Source organism: Nesoenas mayeri (genome assembly GCF_963082525.1).
Source record: "Nesoenas mayeri genome assembly, chromosome: 1".
NCBI classification, from domain to species: Eukaryota; Metazoa; Chordata; class Aves; order Columbiformes; family Columbidae; genus Nesoenas; species Nesoenas mayeri.
In genome coordinates, this window is record NC_137541.1 from 180031897 (window position 1) to 180045601 (window position 13705).

Here is a 13705-nt window from a genome sequence, read left to right on the forward strand (position 1 = left end):
CATATTTTGCAAAATGATGAGTGACAATACATGAAAAAGGGAAAATCCACTGTAGTGTTAAATCATGAACAAACAAAGTGTTATTGAGATTCCAAATGCAGGACTGTAAGATCCTTGGCCACGATCACTACCACTAGTTACAGAGTTTAACAATGATTAAAAAAAAAAATAAGAACAGCAACTAAAACAAAAGGTTTCTCTAGAAATGTAACAAGATTCTCTAGGAGCTCTTCTTGAAACATTTATCATTTCATACTGATAATCAATAATTAAATGAACTATTCCTTATTTTGAAATGGTGATTTCAGGAATATAATCATCTCTTAAATGCCACTGTATGATTAAAAACAATATAAAATTCAATTTTTTTTCCTACAGGAACAGCTGAGTGATTCTCCAACCATCTTACAAAGAGAAATTAGAAAGGATGTTGTAGGAGCCCCTGTGAACTACAGCTGTATGCTACCAAACATTGGATACCCACTGGTACAAAGAAAAATACTTAATCAGACAATTCTGCATTTGGTCACTCCAGATATATGCCAGCTCACTACCATAGAAACAGATGTCTGCATGATGCAGTGTTGAAATAAATCAGTGTAAGCTAGAGCTGTGATTTCTATAGAGGATTAATTTCTCGGAAAGATTCAAGTCATCCTCCAGCTTTGTTCTCAATTTCCAGGGAAAAAATTTCAGCTTGCTAGAAAGATATGGGGTTATTCAATAGGGTTCAGCTGAAATTGTTACTGACAAGAGATCTGGGACAGAGACAGAGTGCTGGCTTTGTGATCACTCCCAAGTTATTACCTCATCCCTTTCCTCCATATTGTAGCCCTCCAGCTAGGGCTTTCCAAGAAGCCTACTAAGGGCCTTAATGCTAAGCAGTGTGGTTGGGAAGCAGTAGGTGTCAGCTGACCTTGGAGGTCTGGACTTCCTTCAGCTGGTGATGTTTTCATATCCCAAGAGTCCTTACTTGTTGGTGAATGTTCTAGATATCTCATATGGGCTGGGCATGTTCACCTTCTCGTCATATTCTCCTCAATGTATATAAGAAACAATGGATTTTGAGGTCATTTTTACTAGCTGTACCTGCAAAACTTTACTGACCTCTCTAGCTGTTCTAGTTAGACATTGAAATGACCTTTTCCATGCACTAGATGCTCACACAATTACTCCAAGACTGATGGGTATCTCCTCATGGATACTCCAACAGTGTCCTAGCACAGCCACGTACAACATCAGCATGCTGGCTTCCCAGCTTCCAAGAGGTGATTCCTTACAGATTTGCCTGAGAAAACAGCAATAAGAAAAGCTGTTCAGACAACCAGTGAGATTCAGCAGAAGGGCATCTCCTGTTGTACCCTTGGATGGCCTGGCCATTACACTCAAATCTATCCACACCACATGAAAGGGGCCTGCAAAGAGACATCCCAAAACTGACAGCCAGTTCCCCATGGTGAGAAAGTTGGACGAATCTGTCAGATGAATGATATGCATCTATTAATCTGTCTTTTGTAACTCCCAGTAAGATAGACTAACAAGATAACACTTTGAATAATGCATCTCAGGATAGGAAAATTATGAAACACAGATGCCTCACTGTCTTACAATCATGTGTCATTCTTCTGTCCTACTTCGTCTGCCTTTGACAAGTTGACTGGTAGTGGTAGGATAGTTACACGGGTTCTTTGTTCTCTCATCTGCATTTTCTCAGCCTGAGACTGAACATTAACATGGCTTTCAATCAGTTTTGTGAGTTATTAAATCTGTTTACCCTTACAGCAGGCACATGCCAGAGGAAGCAGTGAATTGACCAAACCTAGCTCTTCTACTGAGAGACTTGGTACACCTGTGGCATATACTAGGATCCTTTTCAAGGATAATCTTGACATCCGATCTCTAATGCAATTAGCACAATTGCAAGTTTTCACAGGGGATTCTCTGTTCTTGTCAAAATCTTTACCATAACAACCTTTGAATTACATACAGTAATACAGCAGTAAGCGTACTACAGTGTTCAGCAGAGGAAAGATACAGTAGGAACATCTCTAAATGAAATTAATTAGAATGGTTAATGTTCGTGAAGCACTTTGAAGATGGAAAGAGCTATAGTAGTGTTAAATTATAATCATTAGCATGCCAGATTCTGAAGGTCTTATTCATTTATTCTCCATTTGTTACACAGGCTAAACTTCCATTCACTTCAGTTGAAGATTTATCTGAATGAGATATGACTACAGATTTGAAAACTCATAAAATAATAATAGTAAATATGGATTGATACCCCAATCATTATGTAAAAATTCTATATTCATAGCCTCTGGCTCTCAAGTTTGCTTAGGAAAGACTAACTTGGAAAATTCCTGTGGCCAAATAGCTCCCTTGTTCCTTTAACATCCAAAATGAATAATATAAGCAAAACAACCAAACAGTATTCTACATAGGATTAAATATCACAGGTCTGCATCAGAGAAGGGAAGGGGAGGCAAAAAAGAAAGGCGAAAAGGGAAGGGGGAAACATAGAAAATACCAAGGTATTCAGTGTCTATTTTTGGCTCAGGTTTTACTGTTAAGATCCACCCTCAACAATCCAAAGCCCTGTGACCAATGGAGAAGACTGGAGGAAGGTAGCAAGGGAGATTTACCCCTGATGTAGGAGGACCAGGTTAGGGAACATTTAAACAAGTGAACATTCACAAGTCATGGGACCTGATGAAATGTACCCACAAGTCCTGAGGCAGCTGACCTGGATATCTCACGGATAGGCCTCTCTGAATTATCTTTGAAAGTTGGTGGTGATTGAAGGAGGTTCCTGAGGCTGAGAAGAAAGCAAACACCTCTTCAAGAAGGGCAAAAGGAAGATCCAGGGAGCTACTGGCTGGTCAGCCTTACCTCGGTTCTTGGGAAGCTGATGGAGAAAATAATCCCAGAAACCATTTCCAAAATTATTAAGGTGATTTGGAGTAATAAGCATGAATTCATTAAGGCAAATTAATGTCTGACCAGCCTGACAGCCCTCTACAAGTAAATGGCTAATTTGGTGGATGAAGGGACAGCAGAAGTTGCTGCCTGTCTTGATTTTAACAAGGCATTCAACACTGTCTTTCCCAAAATTGTCATGGACAAACTGATGGAGCATAGGCTAGATAAATGGAAAGTGAGACAGGCTGAAAACTGTCTGATCTACCTACTTCAGAGTGCTGTGATGACTGGCACAATGTCCATCTGGAGGCCAGTCAAAAGCAGTGTGTCCCAGGTGTTCCTCATTCCAAAACTATGTAGCATCTTCATTAATGACCTGGACAATGGTACAGAGCAATTGCCAAGTACTGCATCTGGGATGGAATAACCCCATGAACCAATACACAGCAGCTCTGCAGAGAAGGATGTAGGTGTGCAACAAGTATATTAACAGATCATGAGCCAGAAATGTGCCCTTGCAGCGAAGAAGGACAGCAGCAGCCTGGACTGCATGCGGAAGAATGTTGCCAGCATGTCAATGGGGGTGATCATTCCACTCTGCTCAGCATTGGAAAGACACATCTGGAGTGCTGGGTCTAGTCCTGGCCTCCCCAGTACAAAACAGGCATGGACATACCGGAGAGAGTCCGGCAAATAGTCACAAAGATGCATAAAGACCTGGAGCATCTCTGATATAAAGGGAGGCTGACAACTGGGACTATTTAGCTTGGAGAAGAGAAGGCACTGGGGGATCTTATCAATTCTTATAAATACCCGAGGGGAAGGTGTAGAGAAGAGACAACCAGGTTCTTCTCAGTGGTGCCAAGTGACAGGACCAGAGGCAATGGACACAAACTGGAACACAGAAAAGTCGATCTGAAGACAAGAAAACACCTTTTTGTTGTGAAGATGATAATATATTGGCAGAGAGTGCCCAGAGGGGTTGTAGACTTTCCATCCTCAGAAAAGGAGAAGAAGCCGGTGCCCCTTGCAGTTAGGTGTGATACTATATAAGAATTTACACATTCAGTTTTAGAAAATTTAAATGCTTTGTGAAAGATTACCAAAGTGACAACCATATCAAATTGTGAGTTACAGTAATGTACAGATTTCCAGCCTTTGCTGATAGCTCAGCAGCTCCTCCGGTACTCCAAGGGTTTGTCAAGCAGTAAACAGGAGCTGCAGCTGGCCAGGATGCTAGGATAAGAAAACATAAATTTAAAACAAGGTCTTTTTCTGTTCTTGCTTAGAGACAAGTTAACAGTGAAGATCCATGTGACAGGGATGGGAGTGTCTGTGAGAAGTTACATACAGACTTCCTACAGAGAATTTAAAATACTGGTTAGCAGTATCAAGATATTTTTTGGCTGCATGCAAGTCCTTGCATATTATCATAGTGCCAGGAAGGTACACAGCACCTCTGAGTCAAATAAAAGTTCTGGTTTCTGCACATAATCTGCATTTAGGCAGAAGATAATAACTCATAGAGTGGGAAAAAGCAGATAATCATTCCCTCAATAGTATCACGTGACGACCTGGGTGGATTTTAACTGTTGTGGATCTGTACTTTCATATAGAAAACCTGCCTTGTAAGCACATTGCAAACTCAAATTTCTGGAGAACTGGATAACTTCAGCACAGTATGTCATTATAAGCCTCTTTGTGAGTCCCAGTAGAGTGTGTAAGTGTTCTGATCTCACAGGTCTCCCACTCTGGGCATTTAAATTACACTGTCTCATGTAGGTGTTTATGTGAGACTTGTGAAGTCCCTACACAGCTGACAGAGAGACACCAACTCCTAACTCAGGCTCTTGTCTCCTGCCTCTTCATTGATTCTGCTGCGAGTCTGAGCTCCTGCAGTGGGATTTATCTCACCTAATTTTAGCAACCCAAATGTTCAGCTCTTGGCTGAGCTAGTCTCCAAGCTGCTTCTATGTTCAATGGAGAGAGATGGATATTTCCAGGTAAATGTTAGTGTTCTTAACTTCGACGCTTCTCTTGAGGTGGGATGACTTGCTTTCTCCAAATGGATCCCTGAGGCCTTATCGCTGCCTACAACTACCTGAAAGGAGGTTGTAGCATGGAGGGTGTTGGTCTCTTCTCTCAAGTAGCAAGTGATAGGATGAGAGAAAATGGCCCCAAGTTACGCCAGGGAAGGTTCTGATTGGATATCACAAAAAATTTCTTCACAGAAAGGGTTGTGAAGCACTGGAACAGGCTGCCCAGGGAAGTAGTGGATTTACCATCTGTGGAGGTGTTTAAAAGACATCTAGATGAAGCTCTTAGGGACACGGTTTAGAGTTAGAGTTAGGTTATGGTTGGACTTGATGATCTTCAGGGTCTCTTCCAACCAAAATGATTCTATGATTATAGCAGTGGCCCAGGTGAACAGCCCAGAATAAATGCCTGTGATCTACATATTATATTAGATAAAGTGAACCATAACAACTTAAAAACATGGTAATCATTAAGCAGTGTAAAAATTGATTTGTAACTCCCAAAGCTCCAGCAAGTTTCCAACTACCTTCAGCAACCGGAAAGAATCATCAGTACTAGAATTAGATGTCTATTTTATTCTCAGATGCAATTAAAGCTCTTGGAGGCATAAACCTTCTGAAAATCATGGAACTGTTGAATTCAATGGTTTAATACAGATGAGGGTTCAAGGAAATTTCAGAGATGATTAGCACATTCTCTTATCTGTACCCCACTGTCATTACTCTATTAAATTAAGAAGTTTCATTTGAGAGTGGAAGAGTAGACCATCAGAGGCTATGACCAATAATAATTTACTGAGGGAAAAACTTGGCAAATTACAACATTTGTGAAATATTATGAAGATACTTTGTTGGGAAATGTTAAACTTTTCCAATAAACTAAACTGGCAAAAAGGGACTGAAAATACACACAGTGATATATCTCTCTTTAATAATTTAATATAAAAAGAGAATACAATGAAATGAACTGTCAAGTATAAAAATCCTTTTAGTATTCTCTTTTCATGTTCAAAATCTTTTTTGTGTTTGAGCATCCATAATTGCTTTGCGTCAGGTTCCCTAAGACATTTCCGTCTGTCTTTCAAAAAACTTGAAAACGTTCTTTAGTACTTTTGGCTTTAGTAGAAATCAGACATTTCTTTCAGCCAGCAAGGCTACTTCTGGCGATTGTTTATCCTCTGCCTCTCTGTTGTGATCACTGGGACCATCCTTCACTTCAGCACGATACATGTATATTACTGTTTGCACCATCACTCATAGTTCATAACTTAGGATAATCCAGAAGGGCTTTGCACGCACCGTTCCTTCTGTTTAGCCATTGAAATAACTTTACTCAGAATCACAAAGCTGAATGAAACAGCTGAGCCTGGCAAACAGAGCAGCTAGCAGGGGAGTTTCTGAGGGCCTAGCTGGAGACCCTATGCTCAGAGGTAGTGCAGCTGCAGGAGGTGAGTTGAGAGAACATTTGCGTGCATGTGCATGTGTGTGGGTGCACTATCTGTTCAAGGTTTGTCCTTCGGGAGGGCTGTGGGGACAGTCTCTCGATCTGCTATCAAGCCTACTGATCAGCTCAGTTGGTGCTTCCGTGAGACCCATCTGGCCATGACTAGCATGTCTTTGATCATAATCAGTGCTTGAAATTGTAAGCAGCTAATCCTTCCCAGATTACTGAGGGAATGAGACTCTGCAGTGAGAATTTATATATAAATCACTTGCCCGGTGTGCCTTGGAACCAGGCAGTTGAAGGAAGAACAGAAAGACTGACAGTGACTTCACATAACATGCAGGAGGGATATTTGGAAAAAAACACATCTAGAAAACATCACTGTTGCAGACTTAAGGCAGCAGGGACCCATCACTAAAGAACAAGCTACATGACAGATCAGGGTTTGTAGCACAAAGTACAAGGGTACCATTTTATGTACCTACTAAAATTTCACAAAATACTAATGTCTGAGCCACTGACAAAGCCCTGTGCAAGTGATCTTGAAGGTTTATGGATCAATTTTCTAGCCAATATAGTGCAAGTTGAGGCACAAGCCACTGGCAGCTCCCACTGTCATATCATGCTTCAGAAAAGTGTCAACAACATCTTAAACCACTGCCTGTCCTATAAGGGAAAAAAAGCTCAGGATTCAACATCTCAAGATGAGTGATATACATCAGAGATCTGTCAGTACAAAAAATACCTTTGAATTTCTAAAAAAAAAATAGTACTGACAATTTCCTAATTCAAAATATAGTGTCACGGATAGATAAATTTGATTTCATCTTGGCAGATAAAAGGGCACTGATCTAAGAACTAAAACCAAAGATTTTTTAAGAGCAACTTATCATGACTTAATTACATTCATTATATACAGACAGAAAAAAGCTCAAATCAGTAATAAATATGCTTGGTGATTTAAAAGAGACAGGTTCATAAAGCTGAAAACAACTATAGGCTGATAGAACTGGAGAAAGGTATGAATAATTTGGGAGAACTGATTAAATATTTTATTTGATGGCCAAAAAGCTACCATCCCACAGCTGAAAAATTAGGTGACGTTAGTTATAAAACAACTTGACTTTAACAGAGAGAACAAAAGCATCTACAAAAGCTAAACTATATTTGTGATCTGTGTGTGTGCGAGCAAGTTGGGAGGGGGTAAAGAAAAAAAAGGGCAACATGACAGAAATGGATATAAATTTAGAAGCTAGAAAGTTTGGGAAGCTGATTAAGGAAACAAAAACAGAATCGACTAAAAAGCAAGGAATGTTACAGTTGTAGATAATAAAAATTCCAAATGTCAGGAATCCTGCCAGAGGTGCTGGATGAAATAAGGTAGGGCTGGATGAATAGGTAGGGCTGGATGAATAAGGTAGGGCTGTCAACAATAATGTACAAAAGCCAAAAATGTTCAAGAAATATTCTGGGTTTTATTTGGAAAAAGCATTATACATTCAGATTATATGAAAATGATGAGTACATTTACTTTAATAAGGAATTTTCAGAGGCTTTCTTTACATACAAAGAACTATAACAAAGAACTGGAAGATCTTCGTTATTTTTGCTTAGAAATAAAATGGGGTTTGAATGAGATTTAATCTGAGTTACCTGGATCTATATTTAGAAATGTTATAAACAAGTCATTTGTTAGCCAGAGGGGTCTAGAGGAAACATTAGGTTGGAAGTCTACATTTTTTAAAGAAGTCACTTTAAACTCCTAAAGTCGCTTCAAACTCCTAAAGCACTGAACAGATTTACTTCTTCATCTTGAAATGCTGATGCTTTCTTCACTAGAATGCCTGCTATTTGTTAGGCACTTCACAAAGTCTCGTATAAATTCTTTCTGAGCATCTGATGAGATGTTGTGTTTTTGGCAAGACAGGATGTCAGCGCCTGCTGCTTTTGAAGGCAGACTTTTTGTGGAAGGCTGTATATAAATACATATTAAGGAAGAATGTTTTAACATAACATTTGAGACATAAATATTCATTTCATGCTCCAAACTATATATGAACAAGGTATTCTAATTCCTTCTGATTCTTGAGCACTTATTTTTGGAATGTTTACTACTTCTCCTGTCTGTTGCACCTTGATCCCTTATTTTCTGTATAAAGCAAAATACCTCCTTCATCCTATGTTCCTGGACTTGGGAAAAGAAAATATGAAATGGTGAAGATGACCAGAATAGTGACCACTGTTCTTCTGTGCCCTATGTATGAAGGTTGCTGAGAATGGGACGTTTTAATAGTTCCTCCCCCTGCCAGCCTGAAATCCTTCCTGAATTCCTGTAGTTTATAAAAGCCAACAAACAAACAAACAAACAAAACCCCTCATCAGACAAGGACCAGCTCCTTTAAGCATTTATTTGTGCAAGGTGGCAGGGTGGTGTGACTGGCTGATGGCAAAACACCTCACCTAAAGTGTCACTGCAGCACTGATGCTCAACAGTGTACACAGCAGAGGTCAATGAGGTTGATGTACTCAAACGCAAGCCTAAGCAGAGGCCGTACAACTCACCATAAGATTAAGCTCTAAGCACAAGCCACCAGATCAATTTGAGGTAAATATCAAGGTCCTCGTTCACTGCAGCTGGCACGAAAATGGTATTTTCTATGGGAGCATTATATGTCTCCTTTCAAACCCACATGGACATTTTTATTTTTTATCTAATTACAAAATCAAAATTGAAACCTTTTACTTCCTATTGTTGATATTTGAAACACAGATAAAAACCATGTTTTCTTACACATAAGCAAAAGAAGCAAATATTTGCCTCCACATTTTTCATCTAAAAGAAAAAAAAACGCAAATGCATTTACATGTTAATAAAAGCAACTCCTTCTACTGGTTATTATCCTCCTTTCTCACTCATGCATATTACTGCGAGCCAAGCAGAGAACGAGCAGGCTTTCAGACCTTCCTTAGCATGCAAATGAAGCCTCGGCTTATGCATTACCCCTTGCATCTGAAAGTAACTTGTGCATCGCAGCATAACCTTGTTCGGAAAAACAGGGGTCTTCTATTCCTTCAGCACAGCAAGGCAACGTTTTCCATCCCTGATGTGTAGGACTAAACCTAATCCAAATGGCAGTAAAACTGAGACAGAAAAGCAGGTGAAGATAAGGAAGCAAATGAAAATAGATGGCTATTTTATCGATACGTGCTTCAAAAAGGAGGAATTATAGCATTTCCCTCCAGGTGTGCACTCAAAATCAGATATGAAGGACTATCTGATTACTTCCTAAAGTGTTGCCTGAGAGAATTAAGCACAGGCCATGGAGCAGATCCTCTGCATAGGCAAATCGCTGTATGCTTTTACACCAACTGAAACACTGGTCCTTCTCCATCCCATCTGTCAAATATGCATAGATGCAAAACAGGTGCATGCAGTCCTCCAGAGCAGGTACATCCCCTTTCTCCCAGTGTTTTTTTAATGCACCCAGTGAGTTTCAGTACTCAATTTAGCTCTTTTCCAATTTCATTTCATAGAGAACAGAAGATGGTTTTTGGCAGTGACACTTAGCTGAACTCTGCTTTGTGTGCAGTTAGATTTACTTCTAACACTTCTGAATGTCGTTGCCCACATTGTTGCTTTTGTCCCAAATGCTCTTTTTGTTGGCTGGTTTTGTATTGAAATCACAGTTAAGCCATTCAGCATGGTATTTTCTCTACAGAGTGAAAAGTGTGTGAAAGCAGTTGAAGGTCACACGTATTATAACAAAACAAAAGAGAGAAATAATAGGGCATCCATTCTGAAGTCCTCAGACATCCAACATATTATTGCTTCGGTGATTTCAGTGTGGATAAGAAGAGTTGCAGGGGGAAGGAGGCTTCTTAATCCAGCTGTTCCTTTCAGCATACACAATGAGAGGGATGCAGGGGTCCTGTTCCCCAGCCCCTTCCTGCCACTCTGTGTTGCATTACCAGAGCATTTTCTAGCAAATACACTTCTTTGCCATGGTGCCAAAGAGGTAAATGGGCTTGTGGGTATCTGCAGTGGCACGCCTGGTAGAGGTCTCACTCAGAGGGACTGAGCCCCTCAGTTCATCTGCTCCCTGGCCAGGCTTCAGGCACTGCAGCCCCCAAGTCCCATTTTGATTGTACAAATGTTCCTATCTGGGGCCTGTGACCAGAGCTAAATTAAGTGGCTGAGCAATCTGATTCCTCCAGTAAAGGCACAGCTTGCTCCTACACCCAAACAAACAAAATGCCTGGGAATAGGGCATAAAATAGAGGAGAGAGTAGGGGTGTATCTCATTACAGTTCCTTCCTCTCTCCAGGTCCCCAACACTGTATTCAGGAAGAACAGTCCGCGTTGTTTGAGGTGTAATTAATTCATTTCTGTGTGTGTCTTCCCAGCTTGTCAGTGCACCCAAACACTTTCTTTTTTCTTAGCAATTTTCAGGTTTTAGTCCTCTTTATTGTTGTATTTATCCTTCAGTAGGACAGTTCACTCTGATTTGGAACCAGACTTTTAACACATTTGAAGGTGCAAGCAGCTCAGCTTTTTAAACATTGTCTTTAAAACCACTTTTAATTAGTCACGGGCAATAGTACAGGAACATACAGGGATGCTGTGGTACAAGTCGGGCAGAGCAGACTCTGCTGAGGTCTGGTTGGTTGCGGTGGCAGGTAGTCTATCAAGCAGCTGTGCAAAACCCCTGGGCATCTCTAAAAACATTGGGATCTCACAGCTGTAAGAGATGAGAAGTGCCCATGCAGTTCAGAAACCCTTCTGCAGCATAACCTTCCAGTTCAAAACAGAGGGCAAGCGGAGGGTTGAGCCCACCTTTGCCCCACCTGGCACAGGGAGAGGGCACAGAACTTGTCAGTCACTACAACTCATTTAGGAGCAAAGTGTTCCCAAACAACCATTGTTTTCTGAGTCTTTGTCTGAGTCCACATCTCTCCTGGACACTGTTTTGCTACTCTGCCTGAAAGTCTGAACACTGGCAACAAGCTCTGACTAAATGTCCGAACAGTTGAGCACAGTCATTAGACTCAGATTTTTTTTTTCCCCAGGCCAGACGTTCCCTCAGATGAGGAATATAACTCCTTTGGAGTATAAAACACAATGCAGAGCCGCGACCTAGCTTGCAGACCAGAAGAATTAAAGCCACTTTACTTCCCTATCTATACAGTATCATAGATATTACATTAGCAGAGTGCTCTACCCAGGCTAATAAACCTGGGTCTGCATTAGAGCTAATAAACCTGCTGGCTGGATTGCAGCCAGTCTCATACTGTAGCTGACTTAAAAGAGGTACCAAAGCCAGCTAGTGACAGAACAGGCTGAGTAAATATTTGGTGCTTAACCTCTATTGAACTCTATGCTGATGGAGCTCCATTGCTTTCAACACCTGAGCTAGTGGGTTTAAAGCTTACTTGGGTATGTACTATGGGCTACTGTGGGGGACTATTAATTATGACCTGGTGCAAAGCAGGAGAGAGTAAGTTTCTCCTCCTTTTTACCTCCCAGAAGTGGAGTTGTACATGAGACCATTTGTCTGAGTATATATGGTCTTGCTGTCAGGGCAGGCTGGCAGGGTGTTCTTTCACGCAGAACCCTAAATCATCAATCCTGGGTCCACAGAACAAGGGTATTTCAAACAGGGAGTGTCAATATTAATATCTCATTTCATCGTTTCTAATCAGCTAAAATTATTCAGTCGGGGTAAATTCTACTCTCTATTATCCTGGTGCAATTCATTGATTTTACAATGGCCAAGTGTAATTGTGTGCAGAATTTGGCTATTAATGTAATTTTAATAAAAGTTTCTTCATGTATATTTCATAAATCTATTATTTTGCAGCAAGAGTTTTCTAATCAGAAAGAAGGTATCTCTAGAGATTGTTGCTCATTTGGAAAGGTAGGCAATAGGTAATAAATACCACTGCATTAGAAATGTAAGTGAAAGTGAAAATTGGAAGTTGCTTTAAGATGAGAGTAGATTAAATATGGTACATTTGCTTAAGTATCTTTATAATGGAACTTGGCTTTTCATCTTGATCTTTCATTAAAATGACTTTCTCTGGATTTAACTCTTCATACATGCTAGAACACCTCTGCACAATTGGAATAAACAAGACTCTTAAATTAAATGCATATTATGCCAAAACCTTCCCTCAGCAATATCTATGCATAGGAATTGATACCAGGATTTAAAATCAGAGCTGAAGGTCACCTCTTTTGTATCACAGGCCATTACATTTCTCCCTTGTAAGAAAATACAGCAACTTTACTCAAATTAAAACATTTCAGCCCCCTTGAGACCTAATCGTTAAGTGCTTCAGACAGAGATCAGATGAAACAGAACTACAAGTACCCAAGGCCTCTGCAATGACAGAAAACAGAGGTGCAGTTCTCTTGCATAGCAGCAAAAGCCTGGAGTCTCTCATGTTCTGAATTACGGAGAAATGAGCGTGTGAATTTGGTATAATGAGTAAGGACCAAATCATGAGGGTCATCTGTACCATATAGGACCCATGTCCAGTTCTGCCCTTGGGAAAGTTTTCCTTATCTTGAACATTATCTGTTTGCTTGTCATCTCTGTTTTCACACGGGACTGCAAGTGTTAGTGGGAATGCCCAGCTTCTTCTTCCTATGGCCTCAGCAGGGACAGAATTACAGGGGAATTTGTTCATGCTTTTTAGTACTTATCTAAGTTTGTGTTGTCTCCAAGTTCTAGCAGTCCAGTAGTCTTGGTCTTCTGTGTGTCTTTAGAAATTGCCTTAATCTTATTTAAGACTTATTGCTATGAAGTTATATTTTGTTATTTATGAATAAGCTCTTCTAACTTCAACATTCAGATTCAATGGTTCATTTGGTGTGGATCAATAGACTGAGCCCTTCTCTGTCACTCCCACCAGCTATCAGAACTCCTTTCTGTGGAGAAGTAACTAAATCCCATGAAAAGTAAATAAATCCAATGATTTTCCTCTCAACTATTTTTTCAGTAAATTGAAAAGGGTAAGTTTTCCTGTTCTCCCTGTTAGATTTTCCACATTCTTCTTGTACTGAGGATATCTTTTCATAATATTCCTAACAGAACTGTGTACAGAGGAAGGATCACTCCACTGGTTCTGCCTAATTATCCTTTTTTATATATATAAAACCATCCTTTTCCCCCACAGCATTGCATAGTGTTCTGTAATTGTTCAGAATAACCTCTTACACCCAAGTCTGATGACTTAGGCTCATATAAACCCAATGTAATTTTTTTTTTCTCTGGAGCCAGTGTTTCATCTAATAAGTTTT